This window comes from Aplidium turbinatum, chromosome 10, assembly GCF_918807975.1.
Source record: "Aplidium turbinatum chromosome 10, kaAplTurb1.1, whole genome shotgun sequence".
Lineage (NCBI taxonomy): Eukaryota > Metazoa > Chordata > Ascidiacea > Aplousobranchia > Polyclinidae > Aplidium > Aplidium turbinatum.
The window spans coordinates 7,208,353-7,232,353 of record NC_137481.1 but is presented as its reverse complement, the minus strand read 5'-3'; the positions used below and the strand labels follow the sequence as shown (position 1 = coordinate 7,232,353).

The 24,001-nt window shown below is 35.2% G+C and overlaps 1 non-coding gene across 1 annotated transcript; it reads left to right on the top strand.

Annotated features, from left to right (window-relative positions):
• Positions 1–5,936: 5,936 nt before the first annotated feature.
• On the top strand, positions 5,937–6,043 carry LOC145779166 (U6 spliceosomal RNA). Its single transcript, XR_014290518.1, has one exon. It is a non-coding gene; the product is annotated as a U6 spliceosomal RNA (small nuclear RNA).
• Positions 6,044–24,001: the final 17,958 nt, after the last annotated feature.

Below are 24,001 nucleotides of genomic sequence, written 5' to 3'. Positions count from 1 at the left end.
TGCAAAAGAAGAAACACGTCGCTCGTGATGAAAGCTCAGATGATGACGACGATAATTGTGATGATCATGATGGATAGCGAAGATGACGAACTTGAGGAAAGTGAAGATGAATCTTTAGATCCAATTTATTTAGGAGGTGTGGATCCAAATGCCCTGCAAGTGGGGCCATTGTTCTTGTAGAATTTAAAATACAGAAGGCTATCAATCCTGTATTCTATGTGGCTCAAGTTGAGGAAGCATCTAATGAAGATGAAGAAGTGATGGTTAACTTTTTAAGGAAAACTAGTAAATTCAAAAACAAATTTGTTCATCCGCAAGTCCCTGATTTTCACCCTGTTTCTCCACTTGATATTATTATATTTCTCCATTCTTCCAAATTCTCCATTCTTCACATCTTCATCTTCACAGCAAATCACATCTTCATCGATTGCAAAACATCGCAAAGGACAAAACAGAATGGATATCCTATCAACCTTGTTGAAAGACTGATCGAAGCCAGCGGCTGTCAAGCGATTTGGCTACACTGGCAGCGGAGACAATTACAATAATAATTCTTCCAAAGTCATCTTCGAAAGGAACAACACTTTGTAGGTACCAAGGACAGCATAATATTTGCCGTCACGTTTGGAGATCTTCATATTCGTTAAAAAATCAAAGATAATTTTTCCACAAATATGTTTAAAACATTGCATTTCTATAGTGGGCTGACTGTCAACATCATTTTCGTTATTTGAGTTTGTTATTATTGTAATAAAACCAAAAGACAAGTTTCAACAGCAAAATTTGTGTGCATTTTTGTACTGCCCATTTCACCCACAGGTGTCCCACTTCTCCTAACAATGTGTCCCAGTTCTCCTGCACGTGTCCCATATATACCCATTTGACTCACTGCTTTCAAATTCAAACCATTCATTTTTCTTTAAACCTATGATTTCATGCAATCCAAGATTGATGAAGGGCACCAAACTCCACAAAATACAAGCGCTAGTAATAAAATCTAGAGAAGCAAATAATCGTAATTTGCGTTTTTCTGAACCTTTAAAAATTTTGTCCCACTTATCACCAGTCTCCTCTACATACTTTGTACACACGTGGGCAAGTCATGTAAACTGCACCTGAGTATGCGACATATGGCAGTAGATCTCAAGCTGTAGTTACATCAAATTTTGTCATAACATTATTACCCTTCAGTTGTCCACCTTACTTTTGAGTGAGCAATCCCCTACTTCTACCACCCCTAGCCTGGCAGTAGCGTTGTTTGACTAATTTTGTTGCTGCGGTATTCTAAGATAAATATTAACAACATGTAACCCTGGATACTGGGTTCAAAATGCGTTCTTTTCTAGCATAAGAGTCAACCTACCTAAAATTTTATTAGTGCGGCCCGCCACAGCTTTCCTTAGTGCCAAAGTGGCCCGCATGCAAAAAAAGTTGGTGACCCCTGGCTAAGGTATTTAGTTTACTATTGGATGTCTTTTTATTGCCTGCTGGTTTATCCAATTGTAGCCTATATCAAATGTGTTAGCTAAATTTAGCAGAAAGCTACGCGCAGTAGCCTTACTTATGATTTAAAATATATGTTGCTATGGGCCTAGCCATTAAAAATATTTGCCTTCCGAAATATTTTTCCCCTTAAAGTTTTCATTCTGGCAACATCATCACTGCTTGCATGAAAGCACGACTTTTGTTGTTTGCGGTAAGAACTATAATTAAATTCTATTTTTAATGCACTTCCTTCTCTGAACTTGAGTTAACTTGGCGATACGTTGCGGATTTGTGCGTTCAGTTTTATTTTTGACTAAAATCTTGCACGAAACATATGGTAACGAAAGTGATTGCTCTACATCAAAATTTTGCACCTACAGTACATTACATTACAATCATGGTGATCTTTAAAGCCTTAGGGCTTAAGCCCACACGTTAAAAAATCAATCAAATTAATATGAACAATGTTTCATATTTTAAAATCGCTGGCGGTTGATGCCGAAACAAAATGTGCCTATACTAGTTTTAAACGAATCCAAAATAATTAACAGTTCCAATGCGGTAGGAAACAGCATAGCTGATCAAACTAGGTCATAATGGTGATAAAATTTGTTACGAAGTTTTTATGTCGTTGATGACATTCACAACACAATCACATAATGAACCTTTAGAAATTCAAGTAATTGATCAAACACCACATGTTTGAGGTAAAACAAAGTAGGTTCTAATATAGGCTAGCGCTAGCCTACTTCATTAATGTATGGAGTAAACCGTGGTTGATGGTTGTGAGCGTGATTGTGAAGGTGCATAATCTGTAGGCTTCCGCTGCAGAAATCCAACTTGACAGCAAAAGTATGTTCCAAACTTTTGAAAAATAGGTTTCCATGCGTGGAATGAATAAATGAAAGGATTGAGGGCGCTATTTAAGGGTATCAAAAAGAAAGCCATTATTGGAAACCACATATTTGCAGAGGTGCTAATATCACAAAACTCACAAATATTCACAACAAAAGACATAAAGTAAATTACAAGGCTGATTGTGCAAACAAAGACCCAACAGAAAAAATTGGTGGTTACAATGAAAAATATTCGTCGATGCATTTTTTGGTTTTCTTTCTTCTGTGCTGTAATTTTTTGTTTATGATTCTGGTCGTTTGTGACTCGCATTTTCAAGCATTTGAAAAATCCATTTCGCAGCCAATAATAAATACCGTCACTTGATGATTTGTGCATTATCACAATATACGAAAATAACATGTAGAGAAATGAAAGTAGGTTGTAAGCGATAATACTTACAGTGAAGCCCTGCGAAGGCTCATACATACTAGTTAAGTATGTCATTGTGCAAAGACATTTTTCACTGTAATAACCAGTAAGAAACCAGGTTTCAATAGTTTTCGGTGGAAAAATGTTCAGAGTATTTAAAACTTCTAGCACATTGTCCACTGTCACCGGCGACAATTTTGCTTTTGTTTCATCTGCCAGGCATCTCAGCATATCAGAACTGTTGTCGGCATAGATCCGTTGCAAAAATTTAACAGCTGGCAACATCGAAAAATGGAATGTGTTGTTTATTGTCACATGCTTGTTGAATATTGGAATAGTATTTGCTGTTTCTAAAAGCGGAATGATTGCAAGTATGATCCAAAATATCCAGCTTGCTACCGTTGCTCCAATTGCGATTCTAATATTTGGTTGCTTGTACGGACGAATTGTACCAAATAAGCGAAACGCTGTTATAGTTGTAAGAATGGAAACGGACACTTGGCTAGAGACAAAGTTGATCGTTCCCATTGCATTACAGCTTGCTTTGTCAAACCAAGACTTCGTCGAATTAAGCCTTACAATACCTTTCACTGCAATAGACAAGACATAAAATCCCATCAATAAATCTGCCATGGATAAATTAAAAACTAAAAATCTATAAATTTGTTTTTCTTTACACGTACACCGCTTAGTATTCAAGTTCTGCAAGTGGTGGTAAATTACAAAAAAGTTTCCCGCTAAACTTAGAATACCAAATAAAACAAAAATGGAACAAATGAAAATTTCCATCCACATTTCCGGTAAACGTATTTGCAAATCATCAATGAGGCTGCAATTTTTACAGTTAGAACAACTCATTTGCTTGATGACACCTATAATAACATCGTTCGAACAGTTTTTTTCCGTGCCATCATTATCACAAATTGGTAGTTTTAAGCACGACGTCTTGTTGGTGATGCTGTATTTAAACGTTTGCCATTCTTGGTTGTTTGACTCAACTTGACACTTTTGATTTCCAGATTTTGTTCTCCCATTGACATCACTTTGATTTGTCTTGTGACAAACAAGAAAGCCCAAGTCACTACCTGTCGTTCGTTCCTTTGTGTCACTCATTGGACATTCTACTTCAATACAATTGTTTCCGACCGCTGTACTGCGAGCTTCAAGAAATCCTGAGAAAAACACAAGGATATATAAAACTACACGTGGCTTTTCAATAATATTAACGTTTCAGTAATATTAGTACATTCAATTAGTCTGTGAAAAAATTCATCAATTGGTTTCTACTGTATTTTAAAGCTCAAACCTTGCTGGAAAATGATAGATGGCCACAAGTTTTATATAGAGAAGCAAATCAGTTTCTAACTACCACTTCGTGTGAATGCTTATTGAATTTCGTAGCCTATAACCCAATGTATTTAACTTTTAGTAGCAACTTCTTACCAATCGCCCACCCCCACCAAAAGTTTTTCTTATCTATCCCCCAAACCGAATATGTTTTAGCACTATTAAAACATTATAATGTCATTGTAATTCATATTGAATTTTTTTGAATGACGTTTGATTGTGACGTCTGACGTTTTGCTTGAATGACGTTTGCCCCCTCAACAGTTGCTTTTGTCTCCCTAAATTTTTTTTCCAGCAACGCCACTTAAAAGCAACGCATATGTGCTATGAATACAGCACTCTGTAAAAACGCATAGTTGTTATTGTCTTAAAATTAAAACAAGTAATTAACCTCGAAGTGTCAGTAATTTAATTTTAACTACAGTATGATACGTAGCTTATAATTACGAACAACTTATATTTGAGTAAATACGGTGTAGAAGTTAATTTATTACTGGCACAAATAGCATTGCTTCAAAATCTCTGACGGACATATAGGCTACAACAGCATGAAGAAATGTTTAAAAGGTCCAAAAAAAATTAATTTGTTTGATTAGAATTTTAACACATTTTTTTCTGGGCTCTGGATCATTCAGCTAAAATTTTGATATTGTAGGCTCCAACTAAAGGTACGTAGATGGCTAGCAAAGATTAAAAACTTTTTAAACTCAAATAATATAAATAGTTTTTTTTTGCTTAAATTTCCACAAACGACTTGCCTGAGAATAATATCAAAAGTGTGTTTCTTTGCAGCTGCATTGTTCATGAATTTCAAACCTTTCTTCGTGTTTTCTTTTCTTGAAACTTACAACTACGTTTTTTCAGTTTCGTAGCGATTTCAAACATTGGTGGTGAAGTTGACTGTTTGTAAGCAAACGCTATATTCTGAACAATAATGAAAATTTTTCTTGAATCTTTTCATTGCTGACTTGCAGCCATTGGTATTATTGTTTATAAAAAAAAAATCAAAAAAAGTTATTTAAAGCTGAGTCTTACTATTCAGCTTAAAACTGAAAGCTACTTCCGTTAGTTCTTGCAAGCACAAAGCTTTCCAATCGTCACGAACATTGACGTCACTTGTGAGTTGTTCCTCGATTTTTTGCTTCACTTCACGTACACTGCAGGGGTCACCAACCTTTTTTGCATACGTGCCACTTTGGCACTAAGGAGAGCTGTGGCGGGCCGCACTAATACAATGTTAAGTAGGTTGACTCTCATGCTAGAAAAGAACGCATTTTGTACCCAGTATCCAGCGTTACATGTTGTTCATATTTATATTAGAATACCGCAGCAACAAAATTAATCGAACAACGCTACTGCCAGGCCAAGCTCCTTTTACAACACTTTTGACTTTTTTAACAATGCCTAATAAACGAGGCCACTTGTTTTGCGCACTTATAGCGAGGCGAGCGGTTTCATCAGAATATTCATCGCCAAGCAAGAGTGGTGTTGTCACTTCGCTTCACAAAAGATATCTTGCAATTAACAATTTCAGTAAACAAAGAAATGTTTGACACATCGCAATACAGGCAACACTAGTGACCTGCAGACATATCAGCAAAAAATAGGCTCCAATAACAGGGAAAAAGAAACCAGGCACCATGAAACAAACGCTTGTGGAAATCACCGAAAAACCGTAATTCTATCGTAATTCATGAACAATCTTCCCTTTAAAAAAGCAATGAGTTGGTTTTTCATCCTTTTTGTGAGAGTCTATAAAACCGTCTTACTTTTATTATAGACAACTGTCACTTGTGGTGCTTATCAGCGTGGCAAGAATTTGTTGACAACTTTTTGCAGTACTTGCTTCGGCAGTACATATACTAAAATTGGAACGATACTGAGAAGATTAGCATGGCCCCTGCGCAAGGATGACACGCAAAATCGTAAAGCGTTCCATATTAAAAAAAAAAAAAAAAATTGCAGTAGGCCTAGCCTACTAAGATAAATATTTTCATAATACCATCAGAAAAAGTCTTTAAACTTATATATAATATTTTGCCATTTTATTATAAATAGAGTTGGCACACCGACCCATTTTGCCAACAAAAACTTGCATAAAGAGAACACTGCTCGTAAAACACAATAACGGTGAAACGCACACTAGTGTTTAAATGACATTTGCAAAGTTAAAATAAGCAACTCTATGCTCACAGACAATTTAGAAATTCAAAAACAGACGTTTTAATCAACCACTGGGACAGTGTGGCTGGACATCGCATTGGAATAACTTTAAGCAACTCCCACCTAGAACTATAATCTGATTGGTCGGTCGGTGGAATCGTATGCAAAGCGAAAATATGCTTCCCGGGAAGTATTTTTTGCCTTCGTGCTCTTTAACTCTTGAAAAGTATAAGTCTAGTTTAACTCTAAGAAAAAACTCTGAAAACTCTGAAAGTCTGAAAGTCTGAAACTCTGAAAACTCTGAAACTCTGAAAGTCTGAAACTCTGAAACTCTGAATAGTCTGAAACTAACTCTGAAAAGTTTAACTCTAAGAAAAGTATTTTTAGTTATACTTGTATGCTGATGCCTTCCGCGGGCCGCAGCGATACATCGTGGCGGGCCGCCACTTGGTGACCCCTGTACAGCATTAGTGGTTTTGATTTTGTCTGCCCCTGGTGCTGGTGCTTTACGTATGACTTACTAGGCTACATTTTGTCTGCCCCTGGTGCTGGTGCTTTACGTATGACTTACTAGGCTACATTTTGTCTGCCCCTGGTGCTGGTGCTTTACGTATGACTTACTTGGCTACTGCAAATTTTGAGCTTGAACAAGAACAATCCCAGACAGTATATCAACCGCTTTTTACATTGATTTAACGTCTGCACTCTGCAAACGTTGAGTCAATGTAAAAAATGGCTGATTTGTGGTCTGGTAAAAGAAAACTTAATTGTTTTATTTGACGTGTACAAAAAGTGTTAAATATTGTAGATTTTGAAATACAATACATCGCATGGGCTTCATGAATACAGTATTATTCTTAATTTGATACTTGATTCTTTGATACTTTGATTCTTGATACTTAATTTTATTCTTTGATTCGATACTTAATTTGTTGCGAATTTTTGTGTTTCTATATGTAATAAACTTGAAGATGTTAACTTGATCACGTTACTCGGCTTCGTATGCCTATGGTTCAACAAGACAAGCTCTCTACCAAAGCTCTAACAGTATTATTCGAGTACGAATGTTTGGCTTTTTTGCATTCACATGGGTTATTCTAAAAAGATTATAGGACCTAAGCTACATAAGCCACTGAACTAAAAAATCATTTTTAAAAAACTGTGACTCACTGCATAGAAATGATTCAAGGCAGGTTTGTGCGTGCCATTGGTTCAGTGAAAGCAAATCAGAGAAGAATATAGTATGCAGATCAAAAAATAAAGAGCCTAAAATGTAGATGCTAAACTCATGTTCAGCAAACGTATCGAAAACTATTGGTTACTGTCTTCATCTTCAGTGCTATACATGTTACCAACCAACATTTATAGTACTGAAGATGAAGACAGTATAGTTTTCGAAACGCTTGCTGAACATGAGTTTAGTATTGGTCTTGCACTTTGGGCTATTTTTTTGATCTGATTAAGGAGGCGTCCCAACTATTTCGCTCTTCAGTACGGTTGAGAACTATGTGGCAAGAACTAGTGGTGCGGTACTGATGAGCCCAGCCTCATGGGCGAAACACGTGTCTATCGCTGAGTTCTTGCTACACTCAACTGCTGAGAAACACACGTTTTTGGAAAAAGTCTTGATGGCTAGTGTGGAGGCTACGCCGGCATGGTTAGCGAAACGCAATGCTCGCTGTTCTATATAGTGAGTAGTCACGTCGTGCTGACGCCAGAAAGATCGCTCTTTTTCCACATTGTGCTTTTGTTAACTTTGGAAGATTTTGATTGGACTCTCATAACCACTAAGGCGGTTGAAGCAACCATTTTAGTTAAGACGAAATTTTCTCAAATACATTTAATTGGAAACGAAATCGAAACAAAACTTATGCGCCAAAACGAAATGTTTATATTTCATACAGCTTGGAAACTTTTAGCGATATGAAGTTGCATGCATGAAATAAAACGTGGCGCTTTTTGAATTTTCAGATAGCATTTACCATTATATTGTTCTACTCCACGGAAAGTCAAGGTTGTGATCATTAATTTATTGCAAATGGGTAGGATAAATGTTTTTTTCATAATTCAATAACCATTCAAGTTTGTCTCGGTTGGTGTTGATTAATTTAGATGCATACCACCATGGATATTGAGCGGATAAGTTCGGTGCGATGCTGATAAGATTTGCGGGGTTTAAATCAAGACACGTCTAAGAAAAATGCACTACAGTATATCCAAAGAACACGCGGTGGTTTCTTTAAACTCTCATCGCTTTGGAAGGGTTACTGGCTCCTAAAATCATTCCAGGTCCGGGTCCAAAGTCCCTCTTGGACGCTAGACCTCTCCAAAACGATTCTGCATTCAATTAATCTTTGTTATTATTTTTCATGCCACAATTGTTACTTAAATCAAAGGCTGTGCAATTGTGCATCATAAAAGCTATTTCTTCAAAATGCATGAACATTTTCCAAAAAATTTTCTGAAAGCCTTCTTCCACACAAAACAAGAATAAATGAAAGGATTGAAAGCGCTGTTTAAAGGCACTAAAGCAAATACTATAGTAGAGAGAACGATATAAATTGTGTTCAACTCGTCACAAAATGCACAGGAATTCATTGTTAAAGATCTAAAGTAAACAGACAAGCATGCAATACAAATGACCAACCAAGATGCACAATTAGTGATTACTATCAAACATATACGTCGATGGAGTTTCCGATTTTCTTTGTGTTTTCTTGCAGTTTCAGCGTTGCATGCTCCTCTTTGTTTGGGTTTACACATTGCAAAGCATCTTGAAATTTGGCTTTCATAGGCATTTGGCTTTTCCGGAGACGATTTATGCAGTATCGCAACGTAAGAAAACAGCATAAAAAGAAATGCAATTATGTTGAAAACAATTATAGTTATTGTAAAGGCTTGCGAGGAATCGTACCGTTGGGTAAAATACGTCATCGTACAAAATGGCTTCTCATTGTAATAACCGGTTACATACCCTTTTATTTGTGCTAAATTCTTTAACGCCTCCAAACTATTGATAACCACAGATTTAGATCGATAAGTGATTTTTTCATCTATGTTTGACTGATTTACCTCAATACTATCGTTTTGAATCGAAATTTGCAGCAAACTATCCAAAGGATACGAATATTCTCCTATTGTCACATAGCTGTTGAATATAGGAAACGTATAAACTGTTTCTAAAAGCGGAATAATCGCAAGTATGATCCAGGATGTCCAGCTTGCTATGGTTGCTCCAACTGCAGTTCTAATGTTTGGTTGCTTGTAAGGACAAATTGTACCAAACAAACGAAACGCTGTAATTATTGTGAGAATGGAAACAGAAACTTGGCTAGAGACAAAATTGATCGTTCCCATTGCATTGCATAGAGATTTAGTTTCAGCAGAAGAATTATTATTTTTGACTGCTATAACTGAAACATAAACTCCCATTAACAGATCTGCTACTGCTAAATTGAAAACTAAAAATTTATAAATTTGTTTTTCTTTGCTTCTGCAATCTTTCTTAAAATATGTGCGCAAATGATGTTGCAAAACAAATAGATTTCCAAACAAAATTAGAAAACTAAAAGGAATGAAAGCTTTTGAAATAAGTTTCTTTTGATCTAAAGAAGGTTTTATGCCGTGAAGAAAAGTGCAGTTCTTACAATTTGTCCATATTGTCTTAAAAATAGTACTGATATCATCAGTACAGCAATTGCTCGATGGTTGATATACAAACTTTTGTAATGTTTTTGTGCAATTGACTCCTTCGGCCATATTTAAGGAGTCTTCATTTGCGAAACATGGTTTGCCGTAGGAGAAGCAATCAGAGGTTTTGTTCTTTATTTGTCCACTGCTTGGTTTTTCCGATTTTGTCTCTGCATAATTCTGTCCCAGTTTTTCACAAACGATTGCAGGATAACCTTTGACAAAAAAAATTATTTATCAAGTTTTGTTTCGAGAGTTGAAACAAATTGGGTAGAGAGATTACTTTTTTAAACCATAAACAAACGTAACTAAGCAACAACAATACATTTAACGTTATAAAAAAACAAACAAACAAAAAAACAATAAGTTTTCGTTATTTATATTTTGATACTGTATGATTTTTTAGTATTTCTTTCAAACTATTTCTTTTATAGGCATGAAAAGGAACCACTCATATTTACAGTAGTTTGTGCAGCGTTTTACGTCTTCTAATTTTACAATTTTTTTTCCATTTTCCATTTTCTGAATTTGTAAAAAAAACTTTGCTCGTGCAGTCACTTTTTTTCGTCTATGTTGGCTATATTAGGAAGGCGTATAGTTAGGGATTAAGAGAATGAAAAGTTTTTTGTGTTTGAAAAAACTAACAAAATGATGCAATATTTCAAAGTAAACACTGCTCACTCAAATAGCCTAGTTAATTAAATAATTAAATTGATAACTTTCAATGTGAATAGAAATAGATTATGAAGTGAAAATATGATCTGTGAAAGTGGGGACACCTCAGGTAAAAGTTTCAAAGTTCTAGCCTGCTGAAAGGCTACAACACACTAGGCTATACAAACTTTCAAAAAATAAATTATTGAAATCCCCTTCTGTGGTTGTGATTAACAAAATAATATTGAAATCGTAGGCTAACTTAAATTTTAAACAAAACTTGTACACTCATCCAATTTTAACTTGATAGATTTGGTTACATACAAAGTGTGCATCTTGTGTGTGCAATACAAAGTGTGCAAATTTGCATCTTGATAGAAAAAAAGTTTGCTCCCAAAAATGCCTAAAAATTAACCTAAACAAGATTATATATGACAATTTTTTTGGGGGGAGCAAGCCTCCACATCTCCTTTCCGTTTCTTTTATTTAGACATTAAGTTTTGCATTGCATTGTTCATTAATGTTATAAATTTTACTTTGTTAAAATTCTGGTCCTTTCCGAACTTTTTTCTAGATCCTCTTCTGCATTGTCGACATAGCCTTTTAACTATATTTTTCTATAAAATCTTAAAAGCTGTTCACTCCTTGCTACAATGATGAATGTAAATTTTTTTCTTACATTGAAAGAGTTTGCTGGTCTAAACGCTTCCTGGTCCTATTTTTAAGAGCAGTCACTAAACATAGGGGCCCTCTAGCGAAACTCGGAGTGTTCTCGAGATGGTGCTCACACGGCACGGCTAATTGACATATTTTGAAACGTGTGCGATACAATACAGGAAGCCAATGCAGGGGTTTTAGTATGGGAATAATAATTCTATTTTACGTATTAGAGTAATTAACCCATCGACAGAATTCTGAACTCTTTGAAGGTGCAAAATAGTACAATGTGGACTTTCATTTGACAATGAATTTTACTTATTACTAATTATTTTATTTATATTATATTTTAGCCTACTTATTGCAATAAGCATCTAGGTTATTTATCAATGGTTTTCTACAAAAAGTCACTTGAGTATTACTGGACTACAAAATTGAGGATGATTTATCTCATATACAAACATAGATTTCATTTTCTTGATTTATTTTATGTTTTGATTATTTTGACAACATCCAGCAGGTTACAGTACGCCTATAGTATAACAGTAAACACAGACGTAAGATCGCAGTAAGGTGGAAGCAGCAAAAGACTATAGCCTACGTTTGCGAAATACGTTGTAGGCTACACAGTAGAGTTGACAGGGGGCTCCAGTGGTACGTTTGGACACGGGCCCTGGGTTACTTTAGGGGCCGTAACTTTCCTAAGGGGCCTGGAATTAAAGAAACTTCTTCTTAGTCTTTGGATATAATAGCCTACATTTTTCTTAAAAGCGTCTTAGTTTGGGACGCGAGAATTTCATTGGCACCAAGTCCAAATAATTTTCTCAACGGCCCTGGTTGTATGTCTTGTCAAAAACATAGTCGCTTGCCTAATAGATGGAAGCTTCAAACAATCCGTCTTATGTAACTGTGCTTTACCGGCTTAATCTATCTATGTCTTCAAACTCCAGATGTGCTAAATCGCTGGGATTAAGCAGATGAAAGAATTTAATCATTTTCAAACAGACTAAACATATTAAAATATCATAGATTATAAATATATCAACAAAAACTTAACTAAACGATTCTATTTGAATAAGCACCTTCTGATGACCCCCCTTTTAGGGTGAAACAGGCTGTAGTGTAGAGGTTATAGAAAGTAATAACTATGTTTGATGTAAGCAAACAAAGAGGTAAATATGATTCTCTCTATCAACAATTCCAAGCAGCTAAGCATCAATAAAAATTTATTTTTTTTATTTTACAAAATATTTCTGTTTTGAAAGCTGGAGTATTGTATACCAAATAAATTACTTGGTTTTAAAACGTATTAGTTGAAGAGAGATGTTAAATTTAAAGCATTAAAAGGAACTTGATCTACTTACCTTTAAATACTGAAATGAAAATGGTGATGCTTAACAGCTGCATGTTTCCATAACAAAAATTGTCTGCTTATGGTTGAAAGTAAACTAAAGTATTACAATTACACAAACGTTTATTCTAAATAAAAACGTGCGATAGTCGTAAAGTATAACTATAAACGTTAAGATACGGCCTTTTTGTCTAACTAATAAAATTGATCCATGCTATGTTCTTCTATCTACAGTATCTTGCATCTGTTGGAAAGGACTTTAAACTTGCTACGTACATGCTACTTAAAACGGAAGTCACGTGTTAATCTTTTTGTTTTTCGAGAAAATTAAAACGTCAGATACTGCTGTGGTTTAGTCGCAGACGTATCAAAGCTTGTAGCACGGTGGCATCCATCTATCGAAACTGTAAAAATTAAGAAACAATTGTAACAACTAACAAACGACTTGCTTTATTATTGGATAGCCGCAATCTGAATAGTCAAAAAGTCGGTAATACTAAAAAGTTTGCACATCTAATGACCGTTGTGGTGCCGAACCAGTGGACATGAGTAACTTTGAATTAGTGCCAATACTTAACGGCCAAATCTGACTTGGAGCTTTTTGTGGATCTATTTCATCTCAAGAATTGTCAACATTCTGCAAGTTGACTGCACAGACACAACCATCCTAGACAGCAAATCAACTGCAGACGTTGAATCAATGTACAAACAGTTGATTTGCTGTCTGGGACAGGCCTGGTTAAACATGCACCAACTAACACTACAGTTTTGGATAGATTAATTATGTCGTCAGAAGATTGTACAAGGATGTTTGCAATAAAAAATTTGATCATAAGACTAAGTTTATTTCTCGGCAGTCGAGTGTAGCATAAATTCAGCGATAAACACGTGTTTTGCCCATGAGGCTGGCCTCATCAGTATCGCACCACTAATCCATGCCACATGTACTTCTCAACCGCTGCTTGCCACATAGTTATCAAAAGCAGCGGGTGAGAACTCTGTGGCATGAATTAGTGGTACGATACTGATGAGCCCAGCCTCAAGGGCGAAACACGAGTCTATCGCTGTCAATTTTTGCTACACTCGACTGCTGAGAAACACATGTTTTTGGGAAAAGTCTTGATGACTATAGTGTGGAGGCTACACCGGTATGGTTAGCGAAGCACAATGCTCGCTGTTCCATAGTGAGTAGTCAGGTAGTGCTGACGCCAGGAAGATCGCTCCTTTTCAACCATAAGACTACGTTTGAAATGCAACAAAAGGAAGGGACTTCCTTTTCAAGAAAAGATTACAAGTATTTTTGTTTTGAACTGAAAAGCTCATAATTTCATAAATCTCTGCACTGCATATAATCGTGCATTTCACTTTCCATCGACTAATGTTCACACCGGTTCACACAAGTTTTAGTGTAAAAGCGCACAACTAAACGAAATTTCGTTTTGCATGTTTGTGTTGTCGTAGGACTCAGTTCATTAACAGATTTGCTTTTCCGAAAAATCACGCAAGAGGTTGATGTTTAGTAGTCGTTTGATCCCAGCTACCTTATGAAAGTTTGCTATGTTTCGAATAACCTAATTAATGTTAATTACGGTTTAACGGTCGCATTTGTCAGCTTCTAAAAATATATTTTAATGCTATATTCTAAAAGTGGCAATTTATACTATTGTGTAAGTTTACTATTATAACATAATATATAATATTTTATACAATAATATACTGTAGTATAACCACCATAATAATTTATAATATACAGTATAATTGTTATATCATCATATGATTTAGTAATACTATTATTATTATATGGTTTATGATTTTTTTTGCTGTATTTAGTTTGCTTTTGTTTTCCGTTGCATACTTTTATTCTGCGAACACCGCTGTTTGTATATGTATTGGACCTTATACTGTATCTTGCAAATATGCACCTGTTGATGTGTTAAGAAGTTTTTGTTAAATTTTAACTTTTTAAACTAACTGAAAGAACACAATCGGTAGCCTTTTTCAAGTCTTTGGTTTTTAGCCCGACTTGGAATCGATCTCAGGTCTTCCAGCACCAGAGCCGAAGGCGATAACCACTTGACCACTAAGCTGGTTTTGATTAAACTTCGATAGCCTCTTTCTTCGATGGACCTTAGAGAAACTTTAAAATAAAGTTTATCAGAAAAAGTTTGTGATATCAAAATGTTTGCGCAAATCAGCTAAAAATACTATCTTTTTAATTGTTTTAAGGTCTTCAGGAGTCGGAGTGATATACGTTGAAATGACCAAAGTTTTCTTTTTTTAGCTGGAATGCCGCGTTATTACATCCAGTATGATTTTGTTTAGCGCAGAGTAATAAGTTAAAAATCAAGATTTGCTGATGCATTTCAAGCTAAAGATATTACGCTCACCTTCCACATTCCTTGATAAAACAATTACAACATTCGCAAATGTTATTATGCTCGTTAAGTGTTAATAACCGGTTTGCAAAATTCATGGATTCGAAGAAGTAATTTGTGCAATAAGACATAAACGTGACAAATCACACCATTCCTTAACTACATAATCTACATAGGATGGTAAATTAAGAGATAATACGCCGATTAGTGGATAGAATAACTCACACACAACAACACTTCAACAATCAGAAACTTCACTCAGTCAAACTAAGTGACCGGGTCCGTTAGTGGTTCAAAACCTCTACAAGTATGCGAAACTGCCAGGATTAAGCTTTTAAAGACGTTTTCTCAGTCAGAGAATAAAGCTTCCCACAATCAATCAGGAAGATGCATGGATTCGGTTTCTTTTTTTGTGATTGAAAATGTTCCAGAAATTCTGAATCCAAGCGTGTTTTTATAAAAAAAAATCCTAAACAATAGAAACCAAAATTTAGTAAAATAATGCAAGTATTTAGTGTAGGCTAGTTTAAGAAAAAAAGGCGACAAAAATTGTAATTATCACTATGGCTTATTTTCATGAAGATATCGGAAGACCAACAAACTGTTATAAGTATTTGTAATGTATATAAGTAGCCTATATGGGCTTTTGTGCCCAATGCACGTGTAGTTTAGAGCATCTTCACGAAAATCACTATAAAAAGACCATTGTCTTTGTCGTTGCGACTGCCCTAACCATTATTTACCATTCCTGTGGGGGCACATTGGTGGGGGGCTGGGGGCTGTGGGAGCCGGTTAGTCCAGCCCTGACCGAATAGGAATGACTTGTTCGCAATATTTAAATTTGAATAGATGAGATTGAAATCACATTTTCCACGACTTTATTTATTGCAATGATTTTAACTTAAATCAGATCTTTAACATTTGAACAAAAAAGAAAAATACTTGAAGTTGAAGCACACATTTGAAACAGCGAAAAATAATGCTACGACTTCTTATGTACCAACACTCATGTTTTCCATCTTTTTCTCGTAACTAGGACATGTTGTGGAATAGAAGATTTCGCAAATAGATTGAAGTTTTGTATTCATAGATCCATGCATAATTGCATATTCAATTATTCAACAGCCTGCTGTTCACTTTAATGCTGTCTTCTTATTACAAAATCTCGACAAAGTCTATTGATCCATTAATCGGTTTGATCCCTCTAACAATTTAGAAAATTTGCATGACTTCCAATTTATTAAATGACTGATTTTGAGATAATGATTTTGAGCCTAAAAGCATGGAACACGAATAGAACAAAAACCAAATACTTTTAGTTTGCAATGGAATAGAAAATCTTGCAGATTATGAATTATGGAAACTTTTTAGTTCCATTCCATAGCATATGCTGCCTTGGTGTAGGCTATTAGACAGTAGGGGCCCATTATGCTTGATGGGTAATTTCACCTGGAAGAACATCAAGTCGAATGCTATTTTCTGTGCTTTGAAAAGATGTCGCGGTTACAGAATTCTTAGCATCAGCTTTGTTTTTGTCCTTTATTCTTTTACAGCAGTTCAGTTTTCGGCACAAGGGACCCCAGATACGAGAAGAGTATATGAACGGATTTATACAGCTGTTGATTGGCAGAACAAACATTATGAAAGTTGGGAACCAAAATTCAATGCTTTGTCGGTATCTCAGAAAATCGCACACACTGGAAGTGATGGATCTTGCAAAATACTGCAGTGAAAGAATGGATAAAGGAATCCAGCAGCAAAAATCTGTCAAAACAATGAGAAACATTCGGCGATGCATTCTTTTGTTCTCGAGTTCTCTTCCTTGCAGTTCTGCATGAGTTCTTTCATCGGATTTGCAAAGGAGTTTTCGAATAAAAAATGTTGAACAATTCTTGAAGCTGAAACCTGTTGAAGATTTCCATGCAATTGCGATTTGGGCGAATAATATAAAGGTGAACAATAAAACATTATAGGCCAAAACAGGTAACGTAAAACGACTTGAGGTATTCTGATGTGCAATTAAAAACTTCATGGTACACACCCAATGTTCGTTGTAATAACCAACATATATTAAGCGATCTTCTATAAAACGATCCAAAAGTTTAAATTTTATTGACATGTCTAATAAAGTTTTCCATGAGGGATAAGAAGAAAATTTATAACCGTCACTAAAATTGAATCCACAGTAATAGTTTATCTTTTCAAAAAATTTATTCAACACGAAATACAAATGAGCGTACCGTAGTTGTTCTGTTTTATGCTCCAAACTATGAAACTCAATAGAATTGGCAAATGTTTTTTTTACTGGTTCTAAATCTAAAACTGGTACACAACTACTAAGAACCCAAAAAATCCAAGTTAAACCGATGATGACAGTTATAAGCTTTAGCTTTACTGTTTTGTACGGGAAAAGAACACCAAACAGTCTTAGAGTTGTTATTATTGTGATAGCAGTAACAGAAATTTGGCTTGAAGAAAAATTAAGTATTCCCATTGCCTGGCACAGTGCACTACCAGTTTTCTTGCTTTGAGTATCATGAGAGCTGACTACAAAGTACAATATTGACGTGCAGACTAACCCCAACACGTAGAACCCCATTGTAAGGTCTGAGAACGCTAAGTTTAAAATGACAACGTGATATATCTTTTTTTCTTTGGCTATTCCACAGCAGCGCTTTCCATAGAGAGTTTTAAAACTATTCACAATAACAGCTAAATTTCCGACTACAGTTACCAAACCGAGCAAAAGAAATAGTGGTATAAAAAATATAGCAATTAGTTTCACGAAATCTTCTTCTTCTTTGGACCATTTTCTGTACAGAGACACATTGCAGCCTAGATCGAAAGTACATCCGGTTTCAGAAAATAACTGAGAAAAGCCGGCGCTGAAACAACACGAGGCGTTGGTAGGACAATATAAATCTGTGGAGGACGTTTCTTTTGAAAGTGAACATTTTGTGATATTTTTCATTTTTTGATAGACATCATATACGAAAGTTTCTAAATTTGAAGTTTCAAACCATTTGTTCGGGTCCCGATCAGGAGATTGACAGAGCGATTCTTTTATGCTTTTGGTAGCATTTCTTTCACACACAAAGTAAGTTCCAGGATTGATGACATCCGTTTCTTCAGAAAATTTGGTTCCATCGCAAGTTAACCTTAAGCACGAATCAGAGATATTTCTCATATTAATACCTTTATGTTTGCTTGAAATATACAAGACAATTTTAGCAGATTAGATATTTCTAAGATGAAAGCAATAGCAAATTGTTAACGCGAATTTCCATTAAAGCAAGTAAAACTTTGGTTAACTTCAAACAGTTCATTCTAATAAGTAATAATTACAAGTCTAAATCTCAATTTGAATGAAATCAGGAATATTACAGCCTGTCATGAGCTTTAAACTGAAAGGCACAAAACGCTTTAGACTTTCTAAAAATATTATCATAATATCATTGTGCTTTTTAGTTTATTTCCTTCATTCCGAAGAGTTACGCTACTCTGGTCATGGTAGAATACACAAACATACTGGGGTGTCATATATTAAGACCAAACTCAAATATTGTATTTAAAATCTATAAGCGCCCACAAATCGAACATAAAGTGGGTAAAAATAAGCTCGTAGGCTACCTGATAAACAAACACACACAAAATTCGAAAATTTACTTGGGCTTGATAGCTTTTTTAAGAAACTTTAACTTGGTGTTGATTCGTATGACGTTATAAATCCAAGCAGTTTTCATTTAGCCAATCCATGAGGACGTTGTTGCATTGGTGGGCTGTGAGGTATCCTCCTTGAAGCTTGATTACTAAGCATTCCAATATGAGATAGTCTGTGGACTGATTTGGGGCGTTGCATTTTGGGAAGTTTGGTTGAGTTGTCATCCCCCATTAATAAAGGTTGTCATTTGTTTTTATTTGTTTTGTTCTTATGCGGTTTGCAGTCGATTGATGCAGTGAGATTGATGCAAGTTCGAAATTGCTGCCAGTCTTCGGATGTGTGGTGGAGGAATATTGCACATTGTTGGTAACCATTGTGTGGGGGTAGCCTACACTTCAGTGCTCCAGCAATCAGACGCATTGTGGTTCGCAACTGTACATCAATTTTGCTTGCATTGGCTGACTGTGCCCAGACAGGTGCCCAATACTCTGCATAAAGCACTCTGCAGAGCAGCATAAAGCCAGAGCTGAAGTGCGTAACACTTGTTGATTGGCCCCTCGTTTCTGCTAGTTTTTGGATAAGATTGTTTCTTGTTCGAAGCTTTCCAACTACGTTCCTGAGGTGTTTTTTATAAGTCAGTGTCTGGTCAAATGTAACACTAAAGTACTTTGGGTTGGGTTCAATAAGATAGCGACTTTTTTGAGGTGTTCATTTTACGAAAACTCTTCCCAAATTTATAATTTTCGTTTGCTACAAGTACGATACCCAAATTTACTCATAGAAAAGAAATAGGTTTTCACTTGTCTGAAATTTATTTGTAAACTACAGTAGGCTATAACCCGGTTTATAAATTCACTTCTTTGAAATGAGAAAAGCACCCATCTAGGTATATTAGTTTGAGATGCATGTTTGATTTTATAGGTTACTCAGTAGTATAAACTTTACATTATTGAAAACCATTGTTGTTCTTGTGGCGAAACTATTTCAATGACTTAAATTGTTATAAAAACCTAAGTATACACCCATGCTATAATTAAAATCGGCCTACATTAACCTCTTACTGCTAGTAGCCTACCACTGAGATAAATTAATTTAACTTGCTGCAGTTAGGTAAAGAAATTGTTCGTCGTTTAAAAAACTGTAGGCCTACGCTTTCTTTCTTGATCAATTATTGTTTTAAGAATCTAAGATTCACGTAGACAACTTTTATATTTCCACAATAGATTAATTCGGCGCGGTTGATCGGAACAACACTGGTATACAAATGTACACGATCGGCTGGATTGGCAAAACCGGAATGCCTTCGCTCAGCAATGGGCTACTGCAGGCTGAAAATGATGATGATGAGGATGAGCGGAGCAAGCAATCAATTTTTGAAAGATTAAATTTCCTCCTCAGGTGCACTACTATTCTGTCAGCCAATCAGTTCTTTTTACAATGATTCAACTTTTGCAGACATCAGTTTTACGTTAATCAGACTTGAATCAACGTAGAAAAGGATTGATGCACAAGCTGGACCGTCACGTGACTGGCATATATGCTGTTTAATCCTCAAACTACTACCTGTGAGCACCAGCTCAGTGGCCGAGTGGTTTCGCCTTCGGCTCTGGTGCTGGTAGATCTGAGATCGATTCCAGGTCGGGTCAAACCGAAGACTTTAAAAACGGTACCGATTGTGTTCTATCCTGCATAGCGCAGTGAGAATGAGTCGGGTAATAATGTGATAACATCTTAAACCTGATATGAATTAAAAATGAGCCCTGTCGCTAAAAGACCTTAGCTGTTGTAGAGCGACAATAAATAAAACCATAACCTTATTATTATTACTACCTGTGAGCCTCAAACATATTTTCCTTCTGCCTAACGTTGAAATAAAGTGCTTTATTAAACTGTCTGTAATCAAGTATTCTGTCCAACCATACAAAACCTAACTGTTCACTTCGACTTTCGTAGCCCACACCTCAACGATGAGTAAAGTGCTAATAAGTTACCAAATGTCTATGCCATTGGTTAGGGCGAAAAGAAAAACATTTAATTAATTAAAGTTCAAAAATAAAAAGCATCTAATTTCCCGTTTTTAATATAAACCTGCTACCCTGGCTGCCGATGCTGAATCACCCATTAGAAAATGCCAGAAGGACTTAATCACAACCGAATTTTTCTCGTAAAATGTGGTATTGAAATTGTCGGGTATGAAAACCGACAAAATAATCATTATCGAAAATTGAGGCCAAACCGTTTATTATCATCAGTAAGACTGCTGCAAATCAAATATGGCTAAATAAACATTAAGATATAAACTGACATTTGAGCAAGAGCTTATCTTCTTTTCCTTAACATTTTTAATGGCTGTTACAAAGTTGATATTACGGTAATGTTTTGGTAGTGGTTATGTACAATGCTTAATTAGGCGAGAAGGAAATTGCTTTACAACTAACATTTAATTTAAAAAATGACATTTATAGTATTTTTGCTTTATTTATGAGCCGGACTGAATCAAAAAACGTGACGTGACACATTCTCAATCAAAAGTGCTGCCAAGTCAGGAATTTTCTTCATTTTGCTATCAATAATTCCGCTGCATCTAAATGCGGCCGTTTTTGATGTTACGACGTGGTAAAAGTTTGATCAAAATACTTGATTAAAATACATTTTATGAGCAGTTGTTTTTGAAAAGAATAAGAAAGCCAATAAAGTTGTTTCAACCCTTTTAGCCTAAAAATGGCATGGAGATCTTAGAAAAATGAAAAAAAAAATTAAAGGCTTAGGACAGCAGTTTTCAACCTGGGGTCAGCAAAGTGTTTTGAAATGATCCGTAAAAGTTTCCAAGTTTAATAAATTTGGGCATTTAAAAATTGTTTGTCCTTTATTGGTATATTACAGTTTTACAGATTGTCAAACAGATTGTATTACAGATTCTCAAAGTGTGCGAAGGGAAGCCCTAGTGCGTCATTCGAATTTTCAAAGGACGTCGCACAAAGGTTCGGTTCCTAACTAAAAAAAAATTATACAGTATAAAGGAGATCTTTTTATTAGGTTGTGTAGTTCAACTTAATTCTTTTAAAACAGCAGATGGTTGATTAATGCTTAACTTAGAAATGCAAATGTTAGTCAGCAATTTATCAGCAATCACAGTTTTGCCATGACTGTGATGAGGCTAGCAGTGGTGAAATTTGACCTTTGTGCTCTAGATAGCACTGCATCCACCATGCACGCAGTAACTTCGAATATTATTGTTAACATTTCTACGTCCTTGCCTTCCGCGCTCTCAGCGCTGCGTGATTATAACTCAATAGGTTCCATTTCCACGCCTGCTAATCTTCCACCACTTAATCTTAAATTCATGAAGACAAAATTAAAAACAATAGTGTTGTTAAAATAGGCAATCTACGCAGTTTCAGCAGGACAAAATTAAATCATTGTATCGTTAAACATTTCTCTGTATGTGTCACCAACATCTATACTTGCCTGCTTAGTTGCACGCTTTCATTTGTATTTTTATCTACCATGCCTAGGAATCGTTTGTTTAATCTCATGCAGTAAAAGAAAACCTCTGAAATATTGTACTATAGAGGGTCAGGTAAGACAACAAAATCAATGACAATATAATAAAAACAACACAGATAAATCATGTAACCACAGTTTAGTTTAATTCCTTCTCGTATACAGAATGTCTCAACTCGAAGACAAGCTCAACTCGGATCTAGTCGAAATCAATAGCTGGATAAATGCCAACAAGTTAACTATCAATGCTTCCAAATCAAACTTATTAGTAATTCCGCCAAAAAAAAACTACAGTAATCTTGATAAAATCAATGTTCTCTACAACGGTGATAAATTAGAAATAGTTGACCACGCTAAATATCTTGGAATAACTATTGACAATCAACTTTCATTTAAACCCCACATTGATGATATAAAATCGAAACTTGCTCGGTCCGTCGGCATCTTGTATAAATTGAAATCTTTCATTCCTCCGAAAACAAGACTTCAATTATATCACTCGCTTGTGCATCCTCATATACAATATGCAATAACAATATGGGGTTCCACTTTTAAGACGCATGTCGACAAACTCCAAACATTCCAAAACAAAGCAATAAAAATAGTCGCGGGAGGTCGATGGTCGGATCACGTGACTCCATATTTTAAACAACTAAATGTTCTTAAAATAAAAGATTTGTTCAAACTCGAAACTTCAAAATTAATGCACAAATATGAAAACAATTCACTACCATGTACTTTTTCTAATTATTTTAAAAAAGCAAAAAATGTACATTCTCGCAATACCAGAAATGCAATTGACAAGGATAATTTTTATGTTCCTCAATATTCATCTTCAAAACTTCAACGTAGTTTCAAGTATACAGGAGTGGAAATTTGGAATTCAATCCCATTGGAAATAAGAAAAAAATCACCTAATTCATTTAAAAAAATTTATAAAAATTTACTACTATCATTTTACCAATGATGATGGCTTCAGGACTATGTAGAACTTATATTACATGATGTATTTTGTGTTCATTCAAGCAATTATACCGTAAATTTATGTTTTAGATTCTTTTGCCTCGCTTCATTGATGTTTAATTTGTTACTTTTTCTTTTGTTGAGGGTGGCTGCTCGACTAGAAGACCTTCCAGGTCACTTCGCAGCCACCCGTTGCAGTATCCACACATAATACATTTTACGTTATCGTTTGTTTTATCCGATTTTGTTGAATATATGTGTTTATACTCGCAACAAATAAAATGTCAATCAATCAATCAATCAATCAGTCTCCATCCTAATTTGATTTATTTTTAGTATTTTTGTTCCAATCTTAACACAAAGTGCAATTTTAGTCCCTTTCAGGTTTGGCCATGCCTAACTGTATTTATAGTTGCATATGCCGTACAATTAGATCTTTTCATGCATCTTAAACCATTAAGGTTTTGCCACATTTTTCTTTTGTTGGTTTTTTTGCTGTATTTCTTTTCCACAATATTGTTTCTTCTGCATTCTGATAAATAAAAATAAATGGAATTGAATTATCTTCATTGAAATGTGCGTTTAATGACAAGTTGTCGTACTTAACTTACGCGTCAACACAAACTTTAAGCTGAGCGAACAGCCTCATTCAAACTTTAAGGTAATCTTTTCTATTGAAATTGATCCCCAAACAAATAATTGCTCTCTGCATCATATGCCCGTAGCTAGTTTTGAAATAACATTATGACTTTTACAGTTAACCTCTTTTTATTTTATTTTTAAACTGTGGTAATTAAACTAATTATTACCTTAACCTTGTGGCGTACGTGCTGGTTGGATAAAGAACGTTCTTTCACAATATTAATTATTTCGGATTAAATTTTA